Consider the following 6,495-nt stretch of genomic DNA (forward strand, 5'->3'; position numbering starts at 1 on the left):
CTCGGCTCGACCTATAACAACGGTACTGTGAGCTCTTCTCTTCAGCCCCCGGCCTCCAGGTCCCAATTTTGTAACGAGGGCAGGAACTGAATGTCCCCAAGACTGGACTCTGCCTCCCCGAACTCCAGGCCCAGACAACGAAGCGCTAACGCTCCAGTGCCGCGGGTTGTTAGAGCCCCTGCGCGCAGTGCTGGCCACAAACTGACCACACAAGACTTGAACCCCACAGTACAGGCTGCGGGACTCAGCATGCTTTGCTCACCTCCATTTTAAGCTCGTACTGTATTTTTTCAGAATCAAATCCTTCTTCTCTACCCTTTCTTACCCTATTGGGAGCTCCTAGATAGCAATGCCGTAAATATAATAACAGCTAACACTTACATAGTGCTTCTGTGCCAGACACTGTCCCAAGAGTTTTATCGGTATTAATTCATTTAATCCTTTCAACTCTGAGGGAGGAATTGTCCCCATTTTATAGGTGACCATATTTATTTTTATATCCCCTGCATCAGTGGCAGGTCCTAGAATGAATGATTTTATAAGAGGGCCATAGGTACAGTGATCAGGCTGCAAAGAGAACTTGTCTGTAGACAGCATGTTCAGAGCCAACGCTCTGCTTTACACTGTATATTTAATTTAGGTGTCTGGCGGAGATTATGACCCTTACCTCTGCTTAGGGCCAGCCATTAAATTCATTAAATGAAGTGGTTTGGTTTTTTTTCTTTTTTAAAAGTTTATTTTGAGAGAGCTAGAGAGAGTGTGAGCAGGGGAGGGGCAGAGAGAGGGATTGTCAGCGTTGTCAGCACAGAGCTGGACTGACAAGGGGCTCTAACTCTTGAAACTGTAAGATCATGACCTGAGCCAAAATCAAGAGTCAGATGCTCAACCCACTGATCCACACAGGCATCCCTAAATCGTTTCTTTAAAAAGCTTTTGCTTTCAAAGATTTGTACTATACAAATAATACAAAATAACTATAGCCTTAGAAAATACAGATAGCACAATTTAAAATATGTGTAATTTTACCGCCATCAAAGACAACTGTCAACATTTTAAGTTTTTTGCATGTTTGTGCATTGTAACTATACAATCAATATTTGTTTCAGAGACAAATAAAGGAATGGAAAGCTCCCCCTCCTTGTCTGAGCAGACATTGCCTAAATGAGATCAGCCCAAGTGGATTAACATACTGAAGCATTTCCACCAGCGAGTCCAAGTACTGGAATAAAAACATGATGTCAGATTGTGAAATTGAAGCAAAAGGAAAAGCATAACATCACCAAACCCTTTCCCCCATTCACCTCGGCATGTTCTCCAAAATCCAGGAGGAGCAATAGGGGAAGGGAAGAAGCCTGCACTGAACTGACAGGTCTGAGTTCCAATATGATTCTGCTTTGAGGCAAGTCACTTTTTGCTCATTCGTTCCGTCTCTACTAAGAGCCTGCCAATTTGCCAGATCCAAACAGGGTCAGTGTTTCTCTGGACATTTGCCTGAAGTGTCCTTCTCACCTCCATTGTCACTTCAATCAGCAAACATCCACCCTTTCCAAGAAAGCTCTACTCTCAGACATCCTAACTGATATATTCCCCTGGTATCATCCACCATCCAGGCACCATATGTTCACATTTGTTTCTGTGATTATGTAATCAGGTGTGTCTACCCAAATGACTATAAACTTAAAAGGATAGGGACTTTGCCTTCTTTCCCCCTTATAGTACCAGCCAGTGCTTGGCTCAGGGGACTCCTCAGTACATGCTACAAAGAAAAAGTGGGATCTCTGTGGGGGGAAAAAATACAAAAGAAAAAGTATGAATGCTTTGAGTGTTTAAGAAGGGAATCTGATCTTATCTAGTATGTCCTTGAGGAAATATCCAGAAGGATAAGCCCTTAGGAGGTGCGAGAGAGTGTTCTGGGCAGAGGGATAGGCCCTAAGCAAAGGCTCTGAGGCTGGAAGGAGTCCCCTGTGCTTAGCAGAGAACAATGGGAGAAGAGGCTGAGGAAGGCTCAGACTCTTGCAGAACTTGGACTTTATCTCAAGGGCTACGGGGTTTACATTTACATTAAAAAAAATTTTTTTTTAAACATTTATTTATTTCAGAGAGCTAGAAATGCCCCTACGTTTGCATTTTAAGAAGATAACCCTGGCTGCAGAGTGTGGAATTGATTTCAGAGCAGCAGTGGTAGAGCTGGGGAGACTAGTTTGGGGGGGATCACAAGGTCCTGCTGTGAGATGGTGGCAACTGGGGAGGAGGTGATACAGAGGGGAAGAAGTGGGCCTCCTGACAGAGGTGGTTCCTGACAGAGGTGGGCCACACTGTTTCTCTCAGTGAGATGTCCCAGCAGGGTTCCAGTCTCCTCCCTGCCACTCCTTGGCAACCACAGAAACTTGACTTTATTTATTTATTTTTAAATGTGTATTTATTTATTTTGGAGAGAGAAAGCACATTGTGGGGGCTGGGGGGAGAGGACAGAGAGAGAGAAGAGAGAATCCTAAGCAGGGTCCATGCTGTCAGCTCAGAGCCCAACTTGGGGCTCGAACTCACAAACTGTGAGATCATGATGTGATCTGAAACCAAGAGTCAGCCACTTAACAGAGGGAGCGACCCAAGCAGAAACTTGGCCTTTAAATCTGCATTAGGTATTGGAGTGCCCTATTCATTTTGTTTGGAGAAGGGATTTCCCTTGTTAGAAACAAACACGAAGTCCAAATAATTTCCCATCAATTTATCAGACTTCATTTCTTTGGAAAAAGAAACATTCCTTTTCTGATTTAATGTTTTACATGTGCCCATTCTCCTTTATCCCAACTGTACTGGTAGCAGGTTTGGGTTTATTTGCAGGAGCCTTCCAGAGGCTGGAAGGATTCAGTTTAAACTAAGAGGGAGGGTCAGAACTAACAGAGCTTTCCAAGGTGAAATGAGCTATTTAGGAGGCTGTATAACCAGTGTCTTAGATGCTGTCAGGTGAGGAGTACCTACAATCAGAGGTTCCCATGTTCTGGTTCTACATCACAATCATCTGGGGATTTATTTGTTGAGTAGATCATCCGTTTATATGGTCCAAATTCAAGTGGTGCCCAAAAAGGCCTAGAATAAATCTTCTTATCCCTGTCCCAGCTACCCTGTTTTCTTTCCTGTTGATCACCACTGTGGCCAGGTTTTTTTTTGTTTTTTGTTTTTTTTTTGTATCTCTTGGAGTCTGTGTCTATGCTAACAAGCATATATTCTCCAAAATATACTTTTTAAAAAAATGTTTATTTATTTTTGAGAGAGAAGAAAAAAAACATGAGCAGGGGAGGGGCAGAGAGAGAGAGAGAGAGAGACAGAATCTGAAGTAGGCTCCTTCTTCACTGCCAGCACAGAGCCTGATGTAGGGCTCAAACTCACGAACTGCAAGACCATGACCTGAGCTGAAGTCTGATGCTCAACTGACTGAACATTTCCTGCCTCTCCCATATACACTTTTGATTTTTCACAGACAGTGATGTGTTATAAACATTGTCCTGAACATTGCTTTTTACTACTTTATATTATCTTGGAGTTGGTTCATTATTACAGAGAGTTCCTTATTTTTGTTTTTTTTAATGGCCACCAATTTGGGGAGCTTTTTTGAAAATACAGATCCTCTGGTCTCCCTTAGATATTTTGATTTTGCAGTTTCAGTGTGGGGCCCTGCCTGGAATTAGTACACTGAGAAAGCTCCCTGAATTGTTCCGATACACAGCCAGGTTGGGGAACCACTGAGCTATATGGATTTTAAGGACATTGAGGACCACACACATTATTTTAATACATAATTTGTATTTGTACTGTGTTGTGCTGGGTAACAAGTTTTGCAGGATGATATTCTGAGCACAGGCCACGTCTTGTCCCATGGCTAGATGTTTGCTCTAAAATGACAGACTTTTCTAGCAGGAGCCCCTCCATTTTTTCATGGCTGCTTCCTGAACTGTTTCACCCACTCCTACTGCTTCTTCAGCTTTATTCCCAAGTTCCTGTCTCCAGTAGGAATCTCCCAGCTGAGTTCCAGCCCCTCATCTGAATCCACCTAGAATGGCCCACTGGCAATTCAGCTCCACTCCCCTCAAGTTCACATCCCTTTCCTTTAAAACCTATTACCCTCCCCAGTGCCCTTGGCAGGAAATGGCACCATCATCTTCTAGTTCTTCCTCCCCACTGTGCCCTGGTCTATCTGGACTCCCATCCCCTGGCCCCAAGTGATTTTGTAAATGCAAATCTGATCTCTTCCTCCCACCCGCTGCTCAAAACCCTTCCTGTACCTCCCATATCACTTAAAGCAGGGGCTTCCATACATTTTAGACCCTCGGTCCAGAAGACACATTGCAAAAAGTTTCCATTGCATCATTTATTCATACTACATGCAATACAGCGATTTTCTATTTTATTTTATGTCACTTAAAAAAAAATCCTGGTTACGAGGATTAATGTCAAAATGTTATGGTCGCCTACAACCTATAATTTGAAAAGCAACAGTGACAGGCTGAAGCCCAAAACATGTGGCCCAGGACACCAGATCCTTTACTGTGAGGCACCCTCCTCTCCTGCTCCATCTCCTTTTTCCCTCACAAGCACCCCAGCGCTAGCCAGACACTATTTAGGCCTCGCTGCTATGGCAGATCCCAAGGTCCAATGGTGCCCTCCCCTGCCCAGTAGCACTATTTCAAATATTTTCCTCCGTTAAATCTGAAAAATTTCTCCCCTCTGCTTCTGTTCAGGGCGCTTAATACTTGGTTCAGCATCCCTATTCTTGTATTCATGCCTTCAACAAATATTTATTTATTGCTTACTAGGACAAACCCAGGGTTTGAAATAAAATGCCGGCAATCTCTACCCTCAGGGGGCTTACAATAATGGGATCATCACCATGATAATTGTTGCCCTTGGTGCAGGGTTGGTAGGACCTGGAGGAGGGGAGGAGATGGAGATGGGGAAGGCTGGAGGAGGTGGGGCACTTCCCAAAGGAGATTAGAGCTGCTGCCGAAGCTGGAAGGCTGGCATAGTTCTTGGCGTATGTCCCCGGAAAAGGGGAATTTGGGGTGGGGTGAGGTAGGGTGCTTTCTAAGGAGGAGGAGGAGCCCTCAGAAGCTAGGAGGTACAACAGCACTTCTTGGGAACTATTTCTGAGTTGCTCTAGCCAAGTCTTAGAATGGGCACAAGGGAGTGTTTGTGAGGGATCCAAGTGGGAGGAAGGAGTCAGCTCTTAGGACCTAGAGCTTGCCAAAGGGTTGGGCCTGCGGACAGTGGAGGGTGCAGATGGTGAGTGATAATGGGATCAGGGTGGGTCAGTGGGGAGAGTGGAGAAGCCTGCAAGGTGGGGGCTGTCCAAACAGTTCTGTTGAGAAAAGGTGATATCCTGAGCCAAGGCTGGGGCTTTAGCAATAGGAGGAAGGGAGTGACCTTGGGAAGGAGGTAGAGCTCATTGGATTTTGATAACTGAGAGTTGAGGGGGGAAGGGGGAGGAAGGAGTCTAGAATGATTCCTAGGTAATGACTTAAGCAACTGGGTGGATGGTAACTATTTCAACAATAGGCAGCACAGTTCTTGGAGGAATTTGATGAGTTTCATTTTGTGCTTGTGTACTATATGGGCTTGGCACTCAGGAGAGAGATTTGGGGTTCATTAGCATGAGCATGATAAGTCCATTGAAGGTGTGCAAAGAGTGTTTTGGAAACCGTGTCTTGGGAGCACCAGAGTTGAAGAACTGGGTGTGTAGCAGGGGAGGTCTGTGAAGGTGGGGCTGGGGAAGGAACCACAAGGGAGGGAGTGGCCAGTCCATGGTTGAGATGTGCCCTGAAGGGAGTCATGGAAGGTGGCCAAATGGAGGTCTTGGTCATGTTGAGTGGGTGAGAAAGGTGGGAGGTAAGGAAGTAGCCACAGGAAGGCTCTGGGAAGGTAAGAGATGGCACAGAAGGTACAGTGTGGCCCATGAGCACATCAAAGAGCACTTAAATGTCCAAGGCTTCATTATCATTTTAGCCCCAAGCACAGAACGACCCAAATGCCTACCAACAATAGAATGGGTAAATGGGGGTTCTCACATACAGCAATAAAAGGAAAGAACTACCCACAATATGGCTGAATCTCAGAATCCATATTGAACATAAGCCAGATGCAGAAGAGGGCATGCTGTTGATTCCACTGATATGCAATGTTGAAAAAATAGAAGTCCAGGGGCACCTGGGTGGCTCCCTAGGTTAAGCGTCTGATTTTGGCTCAGGTCATGATCTCAGGGTTCTTGAGTTCAAGCCCCGCATTGGGCTCTGTGCTGACAGCTCAGAGCCTGGAGCCTGCTTCAGATTCTGTGTCTCCTTCTCTGCCCCTCCCCTGCTCACACTCTGTCTCTCTCTCCAAAATAAATAAATATTAAAAAATAAAAAAAAATAGAAATCCTACTTTTTAATCTTTGGTGGTAGAAGTGAGGGTACTGGTTGTCTGGGGAGGAGGGGGTCTGGGGGGTAACTGGAAGGGGATGCA

The sequence above is a fragment of the Panthera leo genome, chromosome A2, assembly GCF_018350215.1.
Source record: "Panthera leo isolate Ple1 chromosome A2, P.leo_Ple1_pat1.1, whole genome shotgun sequence".
Lineage (NCBI taxonomy): Eukaryota > Metazoa > Chordata > Mammalia > Carnivora > Felidae > Panthera > Panthera leo.